The sequence below is a fragment of the Carassius auratus genome, unplaced genomic scaffold (genome assembly GCF_003368295.1).
Source record: "Carassius auratus strain Wakin unplaced genomic scaffold, ASM336829v1 scaf_tig00021401, whole genome shotgun sequence".
Taxonomy (NCBI): domain Eukaryota; kingdom Metazoa; phylum Chordata; class Actinopteri; order Cypriniformes; family Cyprinidae; genus Carassius; species Carassius auratus.
In genome coordinates this window covers 20,684-34,436 of record NW_020525106.1, presented here as the reverse complement: position 1 = coordinate 34,436, position 13,753 = coordinate 20,684, and the positions used below count along the sequence as shown (strand labels likewise).

The 13,753-nt window shown below is 37.0% G+C and overlaps 1 pseudogene; it reads right to left on the bottom strand.

Moving 5' to 3' along the window:
- Positions 1-2,354: 2,354 nt before the first annotated feature.
- On the bottom strand, positions 2,355-13,445 carry LOC113076897 (oxysterol-binding protein-related protein 3-like; annotated as a pseudogene).
- Between the last annotated feature and the right edge of the window lie 308 nt (positions 13,446-13,753).

Sequence of the window (13,753 nt, the reverse complement as noted above, 5' to 3'; positions counted from 1 at the left end):
CTTTAAGATTCTAAATCATTATTAATGTTGTGTCATTTATCTGAATTGATTGTATTTGAGGATTTTTTAAAATTTACTTGATTAAGTAATAAGATTTTTACTTTGCATATGAATATAAATACACTAATAATATCCAGACCAAAAGTCATTGGTCAGTTCATTTGCATCTAAATATCAGCTAGACGTTTGACAAGTAAAGCATTGGCTAAATGTGTTTCTAGAGGCACTTTCTATCTTGTGCTGTAAAAGTGTCTGTTTAACAAAGATAAATACCATTACAAAAACATCAACATAGACATGGGATGATACATTAAATCCCACAGTGTTCAGCAGGATTGCATATGAATAACGGAGAAAGCAGAAATGGAAAAGTCAAATATCACAAGTCCACCGATGGTCACCAGAGCTCAGGGAATTCAAGTTTGCTGAATCCAGGGTCCTTCCTGAGGTCCCAGTAAGTGCCATTGCTCACCCAAGAGTCGTCTTCTGCACGTCTGATTGAATTAAAGAAACAGAATTACAGACAGATACTCATGACGCACCCAACACAGCTACACCTTTGTGTTCATAAAAAGTCACTTACTTGAAGAATCTAGGCGAGTGTGTCATGTTGTTTTCTTGCAGGACTCTCCTCCTCTCTCTTTGGAGTACTTCAATTCTTTCTTTCTCTTCTTCTGCTCCAGCAATATCACCCTCTTCAAGTAATCTAACAAAAAGCGGACCAATTAGTAGCCAGCAGCATTAGTAATGGGAAAAGTTCACTTTGCATAACATAAATCAGGGATGGACAACTGGCGGCCCGCTGGCTTTTTAGTATGGCCTGCTGGATTATATTAGATTCAGATGATCAATTTTAAAACATTTGAAAAGTAATCACGTAAAGATTGCTTTCAATTTATGATGTTACTGTCTCCAAACTTTAGAGGTCACTAGTTTTCAACCGCTCAACTATTAATAACAGCCCAAAAGAAGTGCGCTCTAACTAAATATTAACTAACAGGTTATCTATAAGGCAGTGTGCTCCGAAACAGTGACAAAATTCGCATTTAAAAGATATAAGCTTTCAAAGATTTCAGTTCATCACTTCTGCCAAACGGCTCAACGATTTCTTTGAGGTCATCAGTTACCATGTTTATCTAAAAGTGTAAGGTACTTCTCCTTGCTTTATCCCTATAGCTAAAAGTACCTTTTTTAATTAGACTCTCTGTATTTATGGTGCAATAAATAATTGAAGACAATACAGACCAACCCTGACCATTATAATGTGATGAGTTCATTAAATAATATATTATTTTCTATTTAATTCTGAGAGAACATTCCACTACGGCTGTTTTTTGTGACTTTTCCCTGTGTCGTAAATTAAGTGTCCGGCAAACAGCAAGCAATGGTGATAGTTCATTTAAAGGTAATGTCAACGCTAAAATTGGACTAATCTGGCCCTCTTCCTTATCAAAGTTTGCCCATCCCTGACATAAATGCATCATTCCTTTTTTTTAAATGTCATAAAATTATGTGTATACCCTTTGTCTGGCCTAAAACGGGTGTCTATCAGAGGTAAGAGTGGCTTTAAACCTTCTTCCCAATTCATTTAACTCAATTGCAAACTGGGTGAATCCATAATACTGCTCATGGTCCTCAGCATGGGGATCTATATGCACATATACAGAGACAAAACGATGCTGTTTTAGCACCCTCTTAAGGTCATTATCCACAAATTCATATTGAATATAAGTTATATAACACTATAAATTAAATGCAGCTTAAACAGACTCTTCTGGACTTGTCTGAAACTCACTTGCTCTCCAGATGCAGGTTGCAGAAGGCGGTTTGCCCAGATACAAGGGCCTCGTTCCATTTGCCAAACAGAGTGTGAATGACACGGCCATTTGAATCAGTGACCATACCTTCTACCTCATTAGCATTCAGACCTCCAGATCTTGACTGAATATAAGACATGCATAAAACAAATTATATATATATATAAAAAAGGAAATCATTCATAAAAAAATTTGGTCAAGGGTATTCCACAAGAGGAAGATGTGGGCAAGAAAAACACAGATCACACATAAATGAAATAAAAGCCTGTTTTGCATGTCTTGATGGTCCCACCTTAAGGAAAGTGACTTTGCAGTGACTGACGTCTCCCATGGTGTTAGAGTGTTTGATTGACATTTCCCCATAGTGTTCGATCCCAGCGCTGACCGCTCAGAATGTTATGAATGCAATGAAGTGACTTTACTTCCACTCAAATATGATCCCCAAAACTGAGAATGAGTGAATGAGTACAAAGAGAGACAGAGAGATACTGAGAGGTGGTGGAGAAGGCGGGATGGAATAATGGAAGTGAATGACAATCAAAACAATTCAGGATAAAATGTAATTACCCTGACAGCTCTAAGTGAGTGACTCCCATGGGAACAATCTCCATGGATTTCCCCCCAAAACTTATTCTTCCACCGAACATCTAATGGACATACAGAGAATGGACATTAAAATCATGCCTAATGCCTAAAAGTTATGGCAACTAGCAAAGTGCACTTCACTGACCTTGCCAAAATGTGTAGTTTTTGGACTCGCAGTGACAAGCAGATACAGGTGGATGATGACTGACCTGAGGTACACAATGTAACGGTTCATGTGAGCGGGTTCACGTTTGTGTTTGGTAGAAATAAAAGAAATGTGCACTCCTACCTGTTCAGCAATGAAGCGAAAGCCCTTATCTGGCCGCAAACACTCGTATGTCTCTCCTAATATAGGATTAAATGGTTTCCTCCTGCTCTAGTGAATGAGCATGCATATGCAGATACAAGCAAATGCTGCTATATACACCTACAGAAAAAACACATAGTAGAATTTTAATATATGGTTTAAAAGAATAGCTCACTCAAAAAAATGTAATGAAAATTTGCTGGAAATGTCTCACTCTTGGGGCCATCCAATGTTTCTTCCTCAATTTGGAGAGATTTAGCATTAAATCACTGGCTCACCAGTGGATCCTAATGAGATCCATCAGAATCAGAGAACAAACAGCTGATAGCATATGGCCACCCTACTTACATTTTTCCAAATTTGTTCTGATAAAGAAACACACTCATCTACATCCTTGGATGGCCTGAGGTTGAGTACATGTTCAGTATATGTACATTTTTGAGTCAACTATTCCTTTGAACACAAAAACAGTTTTGAAGATAGAAAGTCATTTAGAATGAGAGTGAGTAAATGATGATAGAGTGCATTTGATTGATCTCACCATGCGCATGTGTGGGTCGTGTGTGTTTGCAGCAGTGTCCAGCAGGTGACAGTACTCAACTTCCTCACACAGTCTCTGCAGGGTGTTCAAGGGCTCATTGAGTTGGACAGGCATGGCAACTTTCGACAGGTCTTTAACCGATGTTACTACGCAGAATACTCCACAGATTTCACGCTCTCGTTCATGCGTGCACTTGGCAAAATGTTTCTCGCCGTGTCACCGCACAGTTTTTGCCATTACCTGAAGACACAAAAACACACATAAACGTAACTATGGTTGTAAAGAAAGGTGATGCTTCATTAGGGTGAACTTGGTGCCTTGAACAGTGCCTTACTTAAAATCTCTTTTGTAACACCGTTCTCGTTCCTGCAAAACTCCACTGAAGTGCTGTCACTCACATCACTAACATACGAATCATCATCGGACGCCTTGGTCACAAAAAAAATACAAAATATAATAATTCAGTAAGGAATTCATGTGTTTTAACTTCTTCTTAATGAAAAATATTTTGTATTTCAAATGTGCTATTAACCACTTGACCTCTCTGACCTCATTCTCAGACGAGCTGCCAGACAGCAGATACTCTTTAGCGTCAAAAACTCTGAAAGGGATTCTGGGATTGACCCTCGACTCTCACTGGCACACCTGCTGGCGGAGAGGGCGTGATCCAACGAGGACTTCCTGATCGATTGAGAAAATAGGAGTCATAATTGGCTTTGTTGATTTTGTCCAATAACAATTGAGCATATCAACTAATTTGTTGCCTGTACCGTCTCACTGATACAATCCAATGTGTTCCTGACTCGGTCTCTTTTCTGTGCAAAGAGAAGTGTACGCTGACCGAAGAGTGGAATGAACTAGTAGAAGAAAGAAAGGGAGTTCATGATTATCTTTACCAGTTAACTTATTAATAATTATTAAATAATCCTGAAACAGTGAAGCATGCATGTGTGCAGTCATACTCACCAGTGCCAGCGAGCCGACAGAACTCCTCCTGCATTCGTGAGGCTTCTGTTGGTGAATCTGGACTATCCAGGCATGAGTCTGGTGAAACAGGCTCTGAATATATCAAGTTCGGGTGAGACACGTGCAGACGGGAAGATGAAGCATCAGGATTTTGCTAGAAACAACAGATCTGTGTTATAGTGAATGAGAGAGAGAGTGTGTGATGCAGTGTCTGGGTGTGTACAGTGCAATTAGAAACACAGCTATTTTACCTGCTGTGTGTTTTTTATTTTCCTTGCTATGATTCTTTGATCTCCATTTTTTGTGTCCTCGTTTCTCTTTTTTGGAGCCTTCAGTCTGGGGTCACACACACACACACACACACACACACAGATTTACGTAAAAACAAAATCATAAATCTTACCAAACACAAACATTGTACACTTTTGCATTTTATTATATAAAAATAATAAATACTATTTATGTTATGTATGAATAGTGTAGGATTTTTTCTGGATTTCCCTAATTAATGTTTAATCAGATTTAATAAACCTACCCAAACATAAACACATATTTAATCCATGGATACAAAGAAACACATGCAAACAGCCCTACCTGCAGTAAGTTAATGGCAGGTGCTGAGAACGTTCTGTGAAGAACTTCCATATTTTTCAGCAGCAAATTTAATTCCAGCAGTGCCGACTCACACTCTGACAGATCTAAAAAGTATACAGTGTTTCATTTTTCCAAGAGATGGTCAGGAAATCAAACTTTTTTACTCTAAAATGTTCTCTATGTATTAGATGCACAGTGCTTTTGCCAATGAATATTGCAGAATGATGTGTCAGTGCAAGTTTTTCCATCTACCTTTGCAGCACTTCTCTATGTCTTGAGAGTTTTGGCACCAGCTGTTCTTCAACAGGGCTGAAGGCAGCTTGGAGAGAAATGAACGCTGGTAATAAAGAGACAAAAATACAAAATGTGTATTGCGCATATTGCTGTGTGACTTTCTTATCACTTGGAAATAATAGGAAAGAGTTATAGTACCATTGTGGTCAGTAAGATATTTCAGTGTTTTGAAAGACGTCTCTAATTCTCACTAAGGCGGCATTTATTGGATTTTATTGGGTATTGGATCTGATTGGAACTTTTTTCTGTTTAAATATATTTTAAAAGGAATGTATTCCTGTAATGGAAAAGCTGAATTCTAACTTGCTGATTTGGTGCTCAAGAAACATTTCTTATTATTATCAATATTAAATACAGGTGAAATGCTTTTTTTTTTTTTTTTTTTTTTGTGAAAATTGTGATAATTTTTTGATTGATAGAAAGATCAAAATAACACAACTGTAACACATAAATATTTAACAACATATATACATATTTGTAAAAATGTCTTTATTATGACTTAAAAAAATCTTTCTGACTCAATGAATATTGTTGTTATTAAGGGTGCATAATATGCAATCCAGTAATTGCACATAAATATGCACACAGATATCAGTAATTATTACTTAAAGTGTTCAGTTCTAGCGACATGATATTGTAAGCAAATGCTGATTACTTTAAATTCAAACTTTTTTCATGTCAAGTACCACAAACAAGCTAATTTTCCTACTGTTCATCCAGATATTTTCATTTAACAAGTCTTGTAAAATTCCAGATGGAATAAAAACCTTGTTGATGTTTTTAAAAGTAGAACAGTATAAAACACAATATCAGTCATGACACTTTTTAATAACTTAAGTAGTAAACTGTCAGTTTCAGGCTAAATTTCAGCGTCTCTCATTATTATAGTAGCTTTCCTTATATACAGCTTTACATGTTCTTATCCTGTTTAATGGGATGTTGGATGACTGTAGTGTATAAGGAGGGTAAATACTCGTCTGTTGGCAGTGGGGTCAGATTGCAGCGGTCGCTCGGGAGGCTCCATGGTGATCTCGTTCTGACGGAAAGTTCGATGATGACGTAGTTGAGTCACCCACTGATCAAACAGATCCCGAGTCTTTGCCTATGAATGTCACATTAAATAACAGCTATAATGTGCATTCTCAAAATGAAAGCATGTGTAGGTGAGCATGTGTTTGAGTGTATGCCAATACCTTGAGGTGATAGATACTATCCTCTGTGTCCAGGTCGATGCACATTGACTTCTTCTTCATGGCCATGACAGAGAGACCAACGTCAATTCGACCTCGTAACCTCCCCTTCTTCAGCTGAGGAATCAATCACACGGTAAGGGAACAAAAGAGCATCACTGACAGGATTTAAGCAAGATTCCTACACATAGGTCTTGAAGAACGCTTGTGTAGCATGTGAATAAGACTATGTTTTCACACTCACAGCAGTCCCAGTCTTGGCATATGTAAGGATGCCTCTTTCAAGCAGGAAATATCTCTGTTAAACATAGACAGACAAGGATAAATATTTTTTAGCACCCTCAGGTGAAATATATACTCAAATTAAAAATATCATGTGATCACCTTATGCCAGCCTTTCATTGGCCACTTCCTCTTTTTCAAAAGCAAACCTTCCAGCTTCTCAGGCTTCTGAATATTTGCCTGTCAATCCTTGCAAGTCCTCAACTAACTCCCAGCTGTCCTAAAGAATAAGAAGACAAAATAATTGTAAAAAAATCTGTGGAAGAAATAACATGGACATTTTCCTAAGAGAGTTAAAAACTTCTGCTGTAGATGTTGATTTAAAACATAAAGAGCAATTACAGCATCACAACTGCATCACAAGATCCTCATATCCACTGCTATGGCAAAAAACAAAACAAAACAAAACAAAAAAAAAAAAATCACAGCAGATGTATCAGCAAACATCAATCAAGTGCTCAATAAATATCTGAAGTGTTTTGTCTTACCTGTCTGTTGTCTTCTGATGAGGAGTTACTCTCTTTTCGTTGTGTAAACGGTGTTATAGTTGGTGTGGCGGGTGATGTCTTGGGAGACAGCGGTGCAATTTGGTCTTCTGTGCTCATCTTGCAATTAACTTACTGTGGAGACAAAAACAGGCAACACTTAATACAAAATTATAGTAACGGAACTACATATGGCCAGTAGAGGGCAACAAAGACACTGGCAAGAACAAGTGTGAGCGAGGCTAAGGAAGTCAGGAAATGACTGCTTTATCCTATTTAAAATTATATATATATATATATATATATATATATATATATAATATATATAATAGTTCATATTCCCAATTTTTTTTTTTTATTTAACTAAACCTGTTATCCAGATAATATTTTAATAATTTATTATGATTTGTAAAATGTAAAAAACTGATTTAAAAGTAAATGTGTCTTCAGACATGAAAATATATAACTCTCTTGATACTTTAGGTCCTTGGCTCCAAAAAGTTTGAAAAACCATGCCATAAAGAAACAAATGTCACTTATCAGGTTTGTTTTTATTTGTAAGACACTATTTTCTTCTTCACTTGAGCTCCGTATGTGTGTGTGTGAGTGTGTGGTGTTTGGAACACATTGTTCTAAATGCACGGGCACGTCCTATACCCGGCACATACTGTTCTTGTGCCCCTATTTCTTGTTTCAGTGGACCATGCGATATGTTCAAACTTGCATTCCAGCACACACACACACTGTTTGATCAAAAAAACATTTCAATAAAAATCACATTAAAGAGTCATTAACTTGTAGAAATTAAAGTGTTGCATATGATACAAAACTAGTACAGTGCTCATCTACATTAGCAGTATGTCGTGATTATTCATGCGTGACCTTTTTTGCAATGAGTTGCAACTGCTTGGTGCAAACAAATATGTGCTGCAAGGTTTCTCCCACATAAAAAGAAACAAGCTTTCAATCAATAACCAAACTTTTCAAATCTTGCATGCAACGTTTTTATGCAAGAGTTTTTAGATTTATAGATGTCAGGTGATTCATTCATCCACTTTGTGGACATGTAACAGATCAGATATATACTTGTGTGTCAGTGTGACAGCATAACAGTCTCAAAAGTTATTAAAAATGTAAAAGATTATTCACATGTAGTTTTGATGCTCATACATGTGTATTTTTTTTATATACAGTATAAATGAAAATGGCATAAAAGCATAAATGGCATAAAGCGCCTGTGAGAGTTTTCAGTGCAGATCCCTCCAATAATGAACCTGACTGGACCACATATTTTGGAGGGTTTCATGACACTTTAATTTGACATCACAAACCTAAACTGTACAACTTACAAAGTCTAAATGTGAAAATATGACCTGCCATTTGAGAGACGTTTGCAATTTTTACAACAGGTCTGTTGCATGCAAACAAAATATCCCACTCAAACACAACCAGCAAACTACTTCAGAGTGACCACAAACCTCTAAAAATGACTACCATCCACACCTACACCCATACATACACTGACAAATCTTTAGGACAAACCAATAAAGAGGGAGTATGAGGACAGGAGAAAGAGACCGAGTGAGAGAACGACACCAAAGACTACTAAAGGTCGGGTCATTCTCATGATGAATCACCAGGGCAAATTTGTGGTGAATAGACAGACCGCACACACAAAAGCTCCTCTTGTATATGTGAGCCACTCTAGCCTTAGGATAAACATGTTGTTATTCCACACATACACTCACGGTAAGTTTCTGAGTATTCAAGGGCATTCACTTGCTCGCTTCTTTTTTAAATTTATGTGTGTTTGAGAAATTGTACGTCAATACCGTTAACTCCAGCTCAGCATTACTGAACTCAAAGCCTGCTTTTGTTTAGTTTGCAGAGCCAGACTTGTTTAAAGCTGGACTGAGGTATGTAGACGAATATGCGTGCATGTCTGAATACATGTTGGTGTTTAGGGAAAAATGAATTCCCTGTGGTTTTGCATCTCTACGACATTTGTGCACGCTACTAATATTTCAGCCGGATTAGCACTGCATGCAATGTTAGGTTATTTACATCTCTTCTAAGCAGTGGAATTGTGTTGCTAAATCGTTTATTATAAACCCTTTAGAAGATAAAGACTTTAGAAAGGAGACTCACCCAAAATAAGTTATGTTTCCTTGTGCAATTATAAGCTCCCACGGTCTCTTTTCAAGGATCAAGGATCTCTTTTCTATTTTTTTCAAATAAAGAAAGGCAGTGTTTTCCTTTAACCCTTTTCTTTCCTCTTATAATGCTGAGAACAGATTCAAAAGACAGTCACAGCACACAAATACTACAGCGATAATAGAGTTGTATAATAATAGAGATGCAAAGCGGGGTAAAATTACTGTAATGCACAGCCTTGAAAAAAAAAATTTCACTGTCACATGAGCCTTCAAAAATCATTTTAATTCCTTTGTATATGGGACTTTTAAAGGGGTCCTATTATGCTTTTTCACTTTTTCAACTTTAGTCTGTAATGTTGCTGTTTGGGCATAAAAAAGATCTGCAAAGTTACAAAGCTCAAAGTCTACTTTAAAAGGAGATATTTTATTTAACAGAAATGACTTTTCAAAAACTACAATGAACGACTCTTTTGTACTACAACACATCTTTTCCAGGATTTGTGATATCACAAATATAGATGAATGGGAGGAGACCTGTTTGAGCTGCACTAGAGAAGGCAATGGGTGTTATCACTATGTCAGAGACATGCACTCAGATTGATTTGATTTTGACACAATCTTTACACTGAAGCTGGCAGGCCGCTATGGTAAGGGGCATGACATTTCCTTACCAGTGCTGCCAATCACAAAACACACTGGCCCAGCTAACCAATCACAGCACATTTCGTATTTCAGAAGGCTGGCCTTCATTTGATACAGGAACTATTCGACCCGTTCATGCCAGACTGGGGAGAGAGGTATTGCAATAATGTAAAATATGTGAAAAAAAATGTGTTTTTGAACAACCTCGTATGAGTTCCTGTTCTACTACACCCCCAAAACATAATTAAGACTTTGTAAAAGAGCATAATAGGACCCCTTGAAGTTGGAGGAAAACACGTTTTTTTTCTTAATCTCCTAAAAGTCTAAAATGCTTCATTTTTCTGACATGTATATTTACCTTTTTCTCTCTCTTCAGAAACAAATTACATTTCTAGGCAAGAGCTATCCATTTAATAATACTTGTCAGTCCCTGATCCCTGTGTTAGAGTGCTAAACATTGCTTGTGTGACATTGAAAACAGGTAATCTTGTCTTATGAGGGTGATAAACCTATGATGTAAACATAGGAGAAGTCAACACAACATGATCAGAGTTAGTTGTATGGCCAAACAATGTGAAACCATCAACGGAAACTGACATTTTCCACTCTGATTTGTATGGTGTGTAAAGCATAGAATGTGGTTGTTAGTACTAATTTACACACACACACACACACACACACACACACACACACACACACACACACACACACACACACACACGTCAACTCTACGTAACTTAGTCATAACAGTAAATGGGCTGTAGGTTGAGGGCTGTATAGTGGGGCCAAAGGCAAGGAAGCATATTGAAGATACAGTTATGACAAATACAAACTCATATGATAAATTAAAAGGTCTAGCCTAAAGGTTGTCATAACAGAGTTGAATAAACAGTAATTGTGGTTGAAAAGTGCAGATGACAAAGCCAGTGACTTCATGAGGGAAAAACCAACAATGAAAAAAAAAAAAAAAAAAACCTGTGACATTTACGGTAAAGTACTGGCAGTTGTGGTTTTGTCCGAAATTTACCAAAAAAAATACAGTAGCCACATTTAGGGTTTACAGACTTAAAACTTAAGTTCACAGTAAAAAAACATTTCATTATCTGATATAACGTTAATATAACAACCGAATGGAGAACTAATATCTGTTTTGTACCTTTATAATGTACTGATAACCACCAAAAACAGGCGGCATTAAGAAAGTCACATGATGAACCAATGCTCATCAGAAACAGCTTTTCCACAAGCCGAGGAGGTAAATACTAATATAGATAAGGTGCACAGTCCTATTCACACAAACGCTAAACACCATCATGGTAACAACTGATACTGAAATAATGCAATAAACATTCATTTAACAACATTAGATATAAGATAAAACCCTAAAAACTAAGAAAAAAAACAGTTAATTCGTGTCATGCAGGGAATTCTGGGAATGTCAGTTTATGGTTTTCCACTGTAAATTATACAATGACTATGTTCTTCTTATAAAGAATAAATTGCAGTGATTCATCGTATATAGTACGGAAATTAACCAATTAACAGGTTTTTACCGTTAAAATCACGACAACATTTTAAAGTGACATAACCCTTGAGGTCTTTGAAGGATGTTACAGTCACATGATTTAGTAAGCATGATCTCACTGGGGCAACAAAAGCTTATGAATTTAAGTACATTGGTTAGACAGCAAATAACACCACTTCATGTATCATCATCAATACCATCACTGAATCATGAACTGAAAAAAGGACCGTTTAATGGTATAAAGCGCTAAATAAATAAAGGTGACTTGACTTGCCTAGACTTTCATTTAGGCTTTACTTCTTCAAACAACATTTGACATCTAACTTCCAACTCTGAGAAAAGGCCACCGATATGTTTTTTAAAAAGATGACATGCATGAACTATTGATTGACTGTATGATATAAAACAGTTTGTATAAGCCTATGATTGTGTATGAGTACATTAAGGAAAAACACACAGCTCATAAGCCACATAATTCAAATCAAAACATGAAAAGCCTTCAGTTTAATACTCTGAAAGTCCCACTAAACCACAGTGATCGTCACAACAATATGATGAGGACAATGTTGGACAATGTTCCTCATTATCTAAAAATAAATAATTAACCAAATCAATGGTACTAAAAACTACCTAAAATGAGATATCAAACTATTATACAACACAATATTTGCATTTTGCAACCTTAAAGTGGAACACAAAACAAGAAGGTAAGCAGAATGACGACCTCAGCTACCTTTCACTTTCACTGTATGGAGAGAAAAAAAAAAGATGCAATGAAAGCAAGTTGTGACTGAGGCTGTTCTGCCTAACAACTAATTTTCCGTCCACAGAAAAAAGGAAACCATACCAATAGGGTAAATGATGACAGAAGTTTCATTTTAGGTGTAATGTTCTTTTAACTCAATAAAAACATTTTACAAAGTCTAACTTAGCACCATTAAATTCACACTACACCAAGCCCGGCTTGATAACAATTAAGGGGAGCAACATTTGACGTTGTATCCAATTAAATGAATAACCAAAAAAGCTATATAAAATGAGAATAAAATTATGATAATGCACACAATAATATTTGCATTCAATTCCTGGTGTTGCTGTTGGCTACTCGATGCGCGCTCCTTTCTGTTGCCACAGCAACGCGATGCGCTGATGACTCTGACCAAACAGATCAATCACATCGCAATGACATGACAGAAAAACCTTCAACCAAACCTCTCAACACGAGCTGCACAGCTGCCTGAGGTCAAACAGAGCCAGAAACAGACTTAAGAGTTAAAGAAAAGCAGTGTTAAACTAGGAAGATCGATGAGTCAGTCTATCCATGATGAGGACAGGAAACAGAACTTAAACGGGTTTCTAAGACGACACTAAGATCAAAACAAACAACAGAAGTGGTTTTATAACTTTTATAATTATATATATGTTCGGATGTACATCCATGGAATGTTAAGAGGTTTCCCACGGTAACGTTACAAGTGAATATGAATCACAGTAAAATACTTCTCTTACAACAAGCCAAGACTTGTTTGATAATTCAAAGATAGATTAAAACGTCTCCGTATGTAACATGAACACAAACTCAGTGCCTACCGCGGTTGCAGGTTCAGAGTGACAGCGTGGCGCAGCGGCTCTGTCGTCGTGTCACTGACGATCCACTTACAAAAACGCCTTATCAGCACATTTACTGACTGTCACCGGGGTTATCATCCCACTTCTTCTACCTGCCGAAGTCAGATTTTAGGTAACTTCTCTTGTGGGAGGGTTATCACGAACGAAATGTCCGTGACGCACCGATGTAATCCGAGGCGGAGGGTGGAGGAGACCACAGGTTTTAGGTTTAAGGCTTCCAGCTCAGGTTTAAACCTCGAGCTGTGTTTTGAGTTCCGCGGTGAGGTGAGCAGCAGGTGGGCGGGGCCTAGTGGTGATTGACGTTTAGAAAGCCAATTAAAATACAAAGAAACGTGACATGTGGCCTATTGAGCAACGGCATTTTAAAACAAAACAGAGACTATTACATAATTCAGGTACGCACTGGTAAGCAGTTCAAATATCTATCTATCTATCTATCTATCTATCTATCTATCTATCTATCTATCTATCTATCTATCTATCTATCTATCTATCTATCTATCTATCTATCTATCTATCTATCTATTAGCCTATGGTCAAATTAATTGAACCATTCACTAACCTGGAGAATAACCATCTGATATTGAGTGGGCAACATATTTTGAGGACAACTTAAGGTCTAATGAAAGGAATAGGGAATCAACGATGCTATGATTAATTTATGCTAGACAAATCTGCTATTTTGCATGCCATCCCAGGGTTGCCTTAACAACACAGGTTTTAGTTCATTGCCTGCACCC